Below are 12,628 nucleotides of genomic sequence, written 5' to 3'. Positions count from 1 at the left end.
TTCACGTAGCCTTATTTGTGGATGGCCCACTATGAGATGGCTAGATAGCATCACTGATGCAATGAATATGAACTTGAGCACACTCCGGGAGAGAGTGGAGGACAGGAAGGCCTGGCGTGCTATGGTCCATGGGGTCACGAAGAGTCGGACACGACTGAACAACAACAACAACAAATTACGTAGCCTTATTCATCGCTTTCCAGGACACTGGAGTGCTGCAGTCTGAGTGACTGGGTCATATTCACTGTGAGTCTATTTGTGGAGAAGAAAAGGCAGATTCTTTAACAAATCTTCTACAACTGAAGGCATAATTTTTAATTAAGAGTATATTTTATAAACTCATTTTCTGTTTGGCATTTATTAACTTATTCATATATTCCAAACTTCTACCCCAGCCTTTCCCAACCAGGCGGTTACCAGATGCATTGGACTACAAACCCAATGATCCCCAGCCAGCATGGCCTTCCCTTTGGGGAAGGCTGATCTACCTATGACCAAGATCTAGAGAACAAAAGGACCACCAAGGGACAAATACTTTGATTCCCTCACCTTGCAGCCTATGTCAGGAGCATGGGATGAAATCAAAAGCACCTATAGGTTTGATTCAGGCATAAATTGGTTTCTACATGAATTAGTAATGGAGGAGTTAAATATTATACTTGAATGCAAGATCCTAGTTGATTTTGCAGAAAAGATGTGTGAGCAGGAGGTTAGATTCCTCCCATGCTTGCAAATCTTTCCCAGAAAGTCTACATGGGTTTTGGGTTCCAACACTGTTTTTCATGAATATCTCTTAGTAGACATAGATGATGCAATTTGCAATTGACCGATATTTCAATCTCTGCCCTCTCTGCTTGAAAGGAACTGAGGAGCTGGTCTGCCTGAGACACCGAAGAGCTGCTGCCAAGAACAAACAATATTGAGCTAGACGGAGCAATGTTCTGACATCACAAGGCAGCTTCATCTATGCATATGCTCCAGTTTCAAGCAATCAGTGATATATTTCTAAAATCACAGGCAAAATGTAGGAAGTAATGAGAACCGAAAAGCTGCTTGCTGTGCCCCTTCTTTTAAGTGAAGTTTAAAATGGATTATATCCCACTCCCCATATCCACAATTTCAGCGAAACCCTTGCATTAGGTAGCACGTACATTCAACTTGAAGATGGCTCTCTTTGGCCTTCAATCTCTGATGAATGAAGTTCACAAGTACCCCTCTGGCTTTACACCAGTGGAAGTGGCAAAAGTTTCAATTGCCCCAGATCATTCATTTTGAATGATCTGGGGCAATTCCTGTGAGAGTCACTCTTCTATCTGGAAAGTCATGCACAGTTTTATCCAAATGAATCAACTGTATATACCAGCTCCCAGCCAGACACATAAAATGGTGAGCCACTTCCAGACACAGACAGAGAGACTCTATTGCAGTTTGTAGGTCTCGTTGGGATGGGAGCCAGTCAATGTACAATCAAAGCCTGAACCATCAAATTCAGCGCATAGGAGTCCCCTCACAAAAAATGCCATTAGTACTATGGAGTACTAAAAGGGTCAAATTTAACTTGTTTGAAGATAAATTCAGTTCGTTTAGCACTCTGTATCCACTACAGAGGGCTAAAAGGGTCAACTTTAGCTTCAGAAGAAGTAAAGATGACCTTTTTACCACAATGAAATGATTTGCTGCTGAAATTCAACAGCAAACTACAATTCCTGCCCCTCCATGGAATGTGGGGCGCCCCACAGAGTGTGGCCCATTGGGGTTCCACTGTGTAAAAATGGCCCTTGGGCCTCCCAAAGTTGCCTACCCCAGCCATAGTCCTATAAAATTTGTTTCCGCTGATATTGAGTAAGCACTTGAAAGATGAGTGGTCTGTGCACTCCAAAAGGAAGCAGACAAGAGTTGCCTATCAATGACCCTTTATTTAAGTAATCCTCTTCCCTGCATCCTGTATCCCAGTGCCCTTGGCAGCTCTGTGTGTCCAACTCCGTGTGGACTGAGCTCAATTATATGGATCAGATTTTGCAGGGGTGGCAAAAAAGCAGTCTGTGAAGTTGACTAAGGACTTGGCTTGCAGGGGAAAGATGCGATATTAACAAATGTTTTAATTTAACCTTGTAGTCTAAGTAATGCCACTAGCTCACCATTCTGTTCAGGAGCCTGCAGGGAGGGATGAGCTGTAAAATTGTCTAAGGAATGGGCTTGCTAGGCAGGGAGGTGACAGTGACTAATCTGAGCACTTGACAGTTACCTAGCAACAAGTCCATGTGCTCCTCAGTTACGTATGGATTGGCGAGTGCTCCTAATGTGCACCAGGTTTCCCCCTAAACTCTCCAGCAGTGATGACTCCAGGGTTCAAACTAAAATTTTAAACCTTTCTTTGTGCCAGTACAAACTGCTCTCTTGCAGAGCGAGTGTGTATGCGTGAGACAGACAGACAGACAGATAGAGAAAGACAGACAGACAGAGACAGAGAGACTTCTGCAAAGTCTTGCAGAACCGCTTTGACAAGAATATGTTTAGCAGGTGAATTTTTAAAAAAAAAATGTGCAAGACTGGCTATAACTCTTTGTATCTGTGAAACACCTACAGGCAGCCATGAAATATTGTACGCATGGAAATGAATGCCAAGTAGTTGGCAATGCCCTCTTCGTTTCCACAAAACCTGTATTTCAGGGAGACTGCGCCAAGCTCTTTCAATAGGTTACCAAATGTACCTCCTGTGGCTTATTGCTACAAGGCAATTGTGCTTTTCTTCGCATTCAAAACGAAGATGCTCGCACCACAATAGGACCTAACCTGCCCCACTAGTCAAACTTCAGTGATCCAATTCTGGTTGTTATCTATTTGACCTCAGCATCCTCCACTGGGCAGTGTTGCCGTAACCATACGTCACAGGCATTCCTGCTTGCCCAAAGAGGCGATCACCTGAATGTTTGGATGCCCCTCTCTCAAGCCATTCAGATCACAGTGCTGTCATGTACTTCAAAAAAAATAATATATTGATGCAGACACAGCTTGCATTTGTAGAGGCCACCATTTGCAATGGAAGGCATTTAGGGGTCATCATCCCTGCTCAGCTACAACAAGGTGCTACAAGTGTCACCTGCAACACAATGTTGCACTGTATGGTCATCCCTAATGGGACTGCTTCTGTTCAGAGTTGCAGCCAGCCAGCCATGTCCTCCTGCAGGGTACTATAAGCTGTAAGGAACTGGAACAGGCATTCCACGACTCCCAGTTTCCCATTTTTCTTTTCCAATGGACACTCCACCAGACTGTGCATTGGCCCGGATGCTCAAGGGTGCAGGGCCAGCAGCACTGCCCCACTTTTCCTGTCTCCATGAGTGGAGAATGTGTGAATAGGGCTACCAACACCCTGCATTGACAAATGTTTCCTGCACTGCAGTATACTGCCCACTTCACTATTGATCCGTTTGTTAATGTGAAAAAGTCATCAGTGGAGGTAAGAGCACAGAAAAGAAGAGATGGACAATGACTGGGACTTCAGTGCAATGACGTTAACCAAGAGCGAAAAGCTAAACATATGCAAGCCCGTTTTCACAGGCATTCCCTGTTTAGAATCATAGAATAGTAGGGTTGGAAGGGGCCTACAAGGCCATCGAGTCCAACCCCCTGCTCAATGCAGGAATCCAAGTCACAGCATCCCTGACAGATGGCTGTCCGGCCTCGTCTTGAACGCCTCCAGTGTGGGAGAGCCCACCACCTCCCTAGGTCATTGGTTCCATTGTTGCATTGCTGTAAAAGTCAGGAAGTTTTTCCTGACGTTCAGCTGGAATCTGGCTTCCTGTCACTTGAGCCCATTATTCCGTGTCCTGCATTCTGGGATGATGGAGAAGAGATCCTGGCCTTCCTCTCTGTGACAACCTTTCAAGTACTTGAAGAGCGCTATCATATCTCCCCTCAGTCTTCTCTTCTCAAGGCTAAACATGCCCAGTTCTTTCAGTCTCTCTTCATAGGGCTTTGTTTCCAGTCCCCTGAATGAAGTTTAATGAATAAACTTCATTAAAATGAAGTTTAATGACTTCATTTCCTCTTCTCCTAAGCCTATAACTTTATTGAAATGTTTAGTTAGCCATCTCAACCACAAGGCTTGTCCAAATGGAGATGCTGCTGTTTAAATATCAATCATGAGTGACTAAGATTTCTCATCAGCTTCCTGAAAACACACAAAACTTGGTATTTCTAATAGTAATCTGTTGCAACAGAGAGATGCTTTGGAGGCTGGTTACTCTTGCCACTCTGTAGAAAATGAGACACCCAAAAGCTGTATTCTTGCTTGATTTGCAAGTTTCTTTGCAAGTTTTGCTTTGCAAGTTTTGCAAAGCAAAAAAGCTTTGCAGTTTCCCAAACCTGGAAAAAGCATTATTTTGCTTGCTGAAGAGAGAAAGCAGAGAAGATCTATGGAATCTCAGAGGCAATTCACACAACCAAAGTGGTGGTGGTGGGAGAATTTGAGCCGAGCATTCATGGTACAGTATTTTTAGGCCTTGTTCATCAGCACATCTCAGAGAACATTTGCAGGTATCAGCTTTCAGCAGCTTTTCAGAGATACAGTAAATGCAAGTAGAGTTACAACTGGGTAGGAGTAAAGCATGGACACAGCCACTGTAGCACCAGCCCGAACTGCATCTTAGACCAGTGGATGCTGCTGGCTCTGATTTTGGTGGGGCTGTGATTCCATTCTGAATTTTAGTCAGAACCAGCCAGAACTCTAAAGGAGATATCAATGATGTGGAACCCTATCCACAAAATGGGTTCAGTACCTTGGATAGCTCTAAAGGTTCTGGATGGCTCTGGCTAAAACCCAGAATGGAATCACAGCCCCACTGAAATCGGAGCCACCAGTCTCCACTGCTTTAGACAATACTAAGCCAGATGGGCTAATGTTCAACTCGGTTAAGGCAGCTTCCTATATTCCTAAGCATAGTGAAATAAACTTGTATCCTGCCTTCCCATTAATATGCTGATGGTGGCTGTGATGAGACCAAGAACAGGAGTGATTTGACTTGGCTTCCTGCCTGCACTACTTGGCTGTAATCAAGCATGGCTGAAGCAGAGAAGGGTGGGGCTTGGTGGAAAGCAGAGAGGTTCAAAGAGCAGGAAAGAAAGAGTCAGCAATATACACCCCCCAGGAACCAGAAGGAGGGGGAGAGAAGGACTGGCAGAATGAAAGGAGAGAGCCAGGAAGCATCAAAGGAAGTCTTGGAATCATGGTAACAACTGTTTTGTGGGTGGAAAGGATGGTCAGTCCCCACCCCACCCCTATGATGAGCTGGGGCTTCTAGGTCCAAGAAGTGAGACCTGGATTGGTTCCAAGCCTGGTCCTCTGGCATAAGAGGGAGCTGAGAACACTCTGAGGGGGGTGGGATCTGGGAGAGACCCTCACAGTGGCTAACGAAAATCAAAGTTAAATAAGTGAATGCCTAGAAGTCAATAAAGAGAGAAAATAGAAGGCTGGTATCTCCCTCTCTTGCTGGCAATTGATGATGTCAAGTGGTCACAAAATGAATGGCAAACTGAAAGCTGTCCCCAGTCTTTGGGATGTCAGAAAAATCCACAACGGATTCAAATGAGCTTGGATTTCTATGAATCCGACCTGTGGATTGCAGAGTAGACCAGCTTTTTCCAGGTCGCACAGACTGTGTGGACTTGCAGACTGCTTTTTTAACCTTTGGGGAAATTTGTGCAAATTCACACGTCCACTAATGTGCACTAGCTCTAATGCACGTAAGCACAAGTGGAACAAAATTCTTGTACATCCCTAAAAGAAAATCCAATTCCGTCAACGAGCAGACAACAGAACAAAAGATGCCGGACAATCTGTGAAACACGGACGGGGCAGATTTAACAAAAGCTGTATGTCACTACTTGGCTGCTCCCTCGGCTGTGTCAAAGGGCGCTCTCTCTCCAGGCAACAAAGATAGCAAACAGAGGCAGCCTAAGACTGGGCACCTGTCTCTGCTGACAATAATCATGGATAATTGATAGAAAAATAATTTCCTTTTGATAATGATTACATGTTGGCATTTGATACATTTGGGGGTGGGGGAGGGCGATGGATAGCACCCAAAAATTGAAAATCTGAATGCCTCTTTTTAAAATTCACAGTGCAATGTCAATCCGAGACAAACTAGTGTAAAGTGTCCATGAGGCTTCAGTTGGATTTGAGATCCAAGTATATCTATGCTAAAAAGACATTTAAATAACAAATGTATTATTAGCTAAAAACAAACAACGATTTCTCTAATTCCCACTAGTGACCCTAATAAGGACACCCAATTGCTGCAAATTCTCTCTGGTCTTAGTTGCCTCTTTTGAACTAATGAACATGATAACTTTAGAAATAAACAGTGCATATTTAAACAGTATTATGTCCTGTCATGAAACATTCCTAGCTTACTCCAAAGGCTATCTACATAGTTTCCCAATTTTACATTATTCAGGGAGGGAATGCAATTAGAACAGCTCTGCTGAGTTTTTGCTCACTGGAAGTTTCAGATAGAAAGAAGCGTTGGGAGAGCATTTAATTCTCTGTTCCTTAACTTTTTCATGCACGGATCACCACCTGCTCAGCTACTCCATTCACCCATCTACAACTGCAGCACAATGAGAACAAAAAACAAAGATTCACTCCCCCACACAGGTGATCCCAGCCAATCAGGGCTCACACAGGCAAAATGGCGTCATTATGAAACTGAATCAGATTGAGAGAGATGCTGCTTGCGCTGGCAAAAATATTTGGGAGCACATTTGCAAAGAAGCATTGCCTCATTTATCAGGCTTCAAACAATTGTCAAGATATACGTGAGTGCATTCAGTAGGGACAAAGTTTTCATGAAATGTCCAAGAAGCATTAGTTTTAATAGTTTTTGCAGGCATTGTTAACAATGCATTAGTGACGGGAAGGCCATCACACCTCAGTCCGATGTTTATTTGCTGTTAATTCAATTAATTTAAATAGAATTAGCCTCCAAGCAAGTGTAATTGGAACTACTGAGTTAAACTAGTTTGAATGTGCAACTATTTGAGGCATTTTGCTTTTCCCAACCTCTGTCTTCCTGTAACCTCAAAACTGCAATGTGTTGCATACAGGGGTGGGCAACTTGTGGCCCTCCAGATGTTTTGTCCTAAAAACCCCACCATCCCTCATATTTGGCTATGCTGGCTGGGACTTGTACACCAAAACATCTGGGAGGCCACAAGATGCCCCACTCTTGGTCTAATACAGGGGCGGGCAACTGTGGGAGGTCTAGGGGCTGTTTATTGCCCTGAAAATCTCCCTGTGGGCCGCACCCCCTCCCAGACAGGAAATAAGAGAAACTAATGTTTAAAATGTCATCCATAGTGGCTATGGAGTATTAAAACCTTGGAGCTCTAAAACCTCCTGTCTAAATCTCAGAAAGACCTACTGCCAGTCACTGTAGGAATTGGCAACGGGGCACATACAGGCTCCCTAATGCCCACCAAGACCCCCTGGCAGTCTTCCTCTCATATGTCCACATACACCTTCCCCAGCCCCTAATCACGATCCCCCCCCCCCACCGCCGCCACCGCCAAACACACACACAGCCTACTTCACCTCTGCACCACCAAAGGCCTAAGGAAGAAGCAGGAAGTCAGCAGATCAGGAGAAGTCTCCTGACCTGCCAACTTCCTGCTTCCTCCTTAGAGCTTCGGTGGTGGCAAGGTGAGGTAGGCAGTGGGGGGAAACATAGTTAGGGGCTGGGGAAGGTGCAAGGAGGAGTGAGGAAGGTACATGGGGGGGCAACAATAGAGAGATTCCAGGGATTGGGGGGAGGGGAAAAAATAAGGGATTCCAGGCATAGGAAGGGAGTCAAAAATAGATTCCAGGAAAGGGGGCAAGAATCTAGTCAGGGAGAGAAAAGAGAATGTCTTAAGATGGGGAAAAAACAAATGTGCTCTTGGGATCAAAAGGCTGCCTATACCTGGTTTAGACCAGTGGAGGCTGGTGGCTCTGATGTCAGTGGGGTGGGTGAATCTGCTCCGGGTTTCAGTCAGAACCAGCTGGAACTTTAAAGGAGCTATCCAAGGTGTGAAGTACCTTGGATAGCTCCTTTAGAATGCTGACTGGTTCTGACTGAAACCCGGAGCAGGTTCACCACCCCACTGACATCAGAGCCACCAGCCTCCACTGCTTTAGACAATACTAAGCTAGATGGACCAACATGGCAAAGCAAAATTCTGCAAGAATAATTACGCCGATTTTAGGAAATAGATAATTACATGATCTAATCCAACATTAAGGGTGCTAGGTTTGGCCTCTGGATAATGAAGTTACTATTGAGTTTGAGAGTGAATGGTGCTCCTTCCATTATTCATGCTCATACAACTTCTCCTGTCCTTCTTAGGGTCCCCAATGCCCAGATGCTAAGAAATCCCAAATGTTTTTCCCTTCCTTTATATGGAAGGAAATTTTCCCCAATCCTTAATTGGCCTTCTGTATTAGTGGTATGCTGAAAATTTATCCCACATTTCTTCTGACCATTTTCATTCAGTTTGATGGAAAATAAATTGCTTTCAAAAAGAAATTCAGTGGGGAAGAAAATTTCTGAGAAATCCTCATGGGTTGAGTTTTCTTGTGCTTACTTTACTTAGGAAGAGGCTGAGGAGTGTGTGTGAGTGTCTTGTTTTCCATTGGACACTCCAGCAGCCTGTAACCTCCTCAGCTTCCCACACTTCAATTAAAGCCAGGGGAAGGCATCATGAAGTAATTCCTCCCATAGGGTTTTTCAGCTCAGGAAGTGCAGGCAGCCTGGGAGGCTGCAGACCAATGGAGAGATGTGTAATGGAAAGAAAACACACACACTGCACCGTTGGCCACCTCACAGTGATTGTTGTTGTTGTTGTTCAGTCGTTCAGTCGTGTCCGACTCTTCGTGACCCCATGGACCATAGCACGCCAGGCCTTCCTGTCCTGCGCTCTCTCCCGGAGCGTGCTCAAGTTCATATTCATTGCATCCATGATGCTATCTAGCCATCTCATCCTCTGCCGTCCCCTTCTCCTTTTGCCTTCAGTCTTTCCCAGCATCAGGGTCTTTTCCAGGGAGTTTTCTCTTCGCATTAGGTGGCCAAAATATTGGAGCTTCAGCTTCAGGATCTGTCCTTCCAAGGAGCACTCAGGGTTGATTTCCTTTAGGATGGACTGATTTGACCTCCTTGCAGTCCAGGGGACTCGTAAGAGTCTTCTCCAGCACCACAGTTCGAAAGCATCAATTCTTCGGCGCTCAGCCTTCCTTATAGTCCAGCTCTCACAGCCATACATTACTACTGGGAAAACCATAGCTTTGATTAGACGGACCTTTGTCGGCAAGGTGATGTCTCTGCTTCTTACTATGCTGTCTAGGTTGGCCATAGCTTTCCTCCCAAGGAGCAAGCGTCTTTTAATTTCATGGCTACAGTCACCGTCTGCGGTGATCTTGGAGCCCAAGAAAGTAAAATCTGTCACTGCTTCCATTTCTTCCCCTTCTATATGCCAGGAAGTGATGGGGCCAGATGCCATGATCTTCGTTTTTTTAATGTTGAGTTTCAAACCAGCTTTTGCACTCTCCTCTTTCACCCTCAACAAGAGGCTCTTGAGATCCTCTTCGCTTTCTGCCATTAGGGTGGTATCGTCTGCATATCGGAGGTTGTTGATAATTCTCCCAGCAATCTTAATTCCGACCTCTGATTCATCCAACCCGGCATTTCTCATGATGTACTCTGCATATAAGTTAAATAAGCAGGGTGACAATATGCAGCCTTGTCGTACTCCTTTCCCAATTTTGAACCAATCGGTTGTTCCATGTCTGGTTCTTACTGTTGCTTCTTGACCCTCGTACAGGTTTCTCAGGAGACAGGTAAGGTGGTCTGGTACTCCCATCACTTTCAGAATTTGCCACAGTTTGTTGTGATCCACACAATCAAAGGCTTTAGTGTAGTCAATGAAGCAGAAATAGACGTTTTTCTGGAATTCTCTTGCTTTCTCCATGATGCAGCGAATGTTGGCGATTTGATCTCTAGTTCCTCTGCCTCTTCTAAACCCAGCTTGTACTTCCGGTAGTTCTCGGTTCACATACTGCTGAAGCCTAGCTTGTAGGATTTTGAGCATCACCTTGCTGGCATGTGAAATGAGCGCAACTGTGCGGTAGTTTGAACACTCTTTGGCGTTGCCCTTCTTTGGAATTGGAATGTAAACTGACCTTTTCCAGTCTTGTGGCCACTGTTGAGTGTTCCAGATTTGTTGACATATTGAATGCAGCACTTTAACAGCATCATCTTTTAGGATTTTAAATAGCTCGGCTGGAATACTGTCATCTCCGCTAGCTTTGTTGTTACTAATGCTTCCTAAGGCCCACTTGACTTCACTCTCGAGGATGTCCGGCTCAAGTTCAGTGACCGCACTATCATGGCTATCAGGGACATTCAGATCTTTCCTGTATAGTTCTTCTGTGTATTCTTGCCACCTCTTCTTAATCTCATCTGCTTCTGTTAGGTCCCTGCCTTCTTTGTCCTTTATCATGCCCGTCTTTGCACAAAACGTTCCCTTGAGATCTCCAATTTTCTTGAAGAGATCTCTAGTCTTTCCCATTCTGTTGTTTTCCTCGATTTCTTTGCATTGTTCATTTAAGAAGGCCTTCTTGTCTCTCCTTGCTATTCTCTGGAACTCTGCATTCAGTTGGCTATATCTTCCCCTTTCTCCCTTGCTTTTCGCTTCCCTTCTTTCCTCAGCTACTTGTAAAGCCTCATCAGACAGCCACTTTGCTTTCTTGCATTTCTTTTTCTTTGGGATGGATTTCGTTGCTGCCTCCTGAACAATGTTATGGACCTCCGTCCATAGTTCCTCAGGCACTCTGTCTATCAGGTCTAATCCCTGAAATCTATTCCTCACCTCCACTGTATATTCATCAGGGATATGATTTAGGTCATACCTGAACGGTTTAGTGGTTTTCCCGACGTTCTTCAATTTAAGCCGAAATTTTGCAAGAAGCAGCTCATGATCTGAGCCACAGTCAGCTCCAGGTCTTGTTTTTACTGACTGTATGGAGCTTCTCCATCTTTGGCTGCAAAGGACATAATCAATCTGATTTCGATATTGACCATCTGGTGACGTCCATGTGTAGAGTCGCCTCTTGTGCTGTTGGAAAAGAGTGTTTGCTATGATCAGCATGTTCTCTTGGCAAAATATGTTCCCCAGTAGCATATTGGACACCTTCCGACCTGAGGGGCTCATCTTCCGGCATCATATCTTTTAGCCTTGTGATACGTTCCATGGGGTTTTCTTGGCAAGAATACTGGAGTGGGTTGCCATTTCCTTCTCCAGTGGATCACATTTTGTCAGAACTCTCTGCCATGACCTGTCCGTCTTGGGTGGCCCTGCACGGCATAGCTTATGGCTTCACTGAGTTACGCAAGCCCCTTCGCCACAACAAGGCAGTGATCCATGAAGGGGTCACAGTGATTGGGTAACCTCAAAAACACAATAATCAATTTAAAATACATTTAAAATACCCTGAGAATGAAGCAGATGAATGGAAACTTCTTTCATGGGAGGAAGAAAACTTTCAGGAATTTAGAGGACAGATTTTGGCGCAGATACTTGCTCCACCTCTACCCTGGAGCTGGACACAACACTGCCCCCCTCGCACCTCCATTGTGGAGGAGGCAAAATGGAGGCCAGCCTGCCAGCACTGCTGCTGTTGCCACTTGCAGTGGTAGCACAAAAAAACCAAAACCCCTCACCAAAAAAGAAAGAAGCTGTGCTACAACCCCTGCCAATGGTGAGCCCTACCTGAGAAAAACTGTTGAGAATTTCTCCTCCTCCTGGAGAAATTTGGTGAAATTGTGCTCCCCCCCCCATTTCTCTGCCCACAAATAGGGTGGAGAATTTAGAGCGGCAACTTGCACACAGCTCTACTTTCTGCACTTTTGCCAGTACCTTCTAGAAGGGGGCAGTCAAAAATGCATAGCATGTTCTAACCCTGAACATTACAGCAACATTAACAGTTACGATCCTTCTTGTTTTCTATCCCTTTCCTGCCATTTTACAACACTGCATTTGCTTTCTCTGCTGGTGCAGTTAATCGAACGGATGTTTTCAGAAGCAGACATGAACGTTCAGAGGAACAAATGGGTTCGCCAAAGATGACCCCTGGGGAGAAAACTTTTCCTACAAAAATCTACATCAAAACCAGCTATTGTATTTAAACACTTAGGGATCCATCTTGCTCTTGACACACCGTGCACATGCACAGGACTCTCCTGAAGGGGCTGTTTCCAGAGTGATTAAGGATAACTGCAGCCTAGGGTGACTAAATAACAGGGCTCACCTGTTCACATCGAAGAGGCAGCAATTAGAAAAGCCAGTGCTGGTAGCTGTTCCTATTATAAGATCCCCCCTGCCATCTATTTGATCTGTCCTTAAACCAGCAGGAGAAAGATAGCAATCAGCATCTGCTGACAGGTATTATACATGGAGCAACAGCTTTTGAAGGAAGAATTTCTTCTGATCCACTATGAGAACTGCAGCTCACAACAATGGGAGTGGAGCAAATGGTTCTGGGAGCCTGTCTGATATTATTCTGTTTGATATTCAGCAAGGCTCTGGCAAAGGC

This window comes from Heloderma suspectum, chromosome 1 (genome assembly GCF_057233095.1).
Source record: "Heloderma suspectum isolate Gila_16-S chromosome 1, 16-S_ref, whole genome shotgun sequence".
NCBI classification, from domain to species: Eukaryota; Metazoa; Chordata; class Lepidosauria; order Squamata; family Helodermatidae; genus Heloderma; species Heloderma suspectum.
This window is presented reverse-complemented; position numbering follows the sequence as displayed.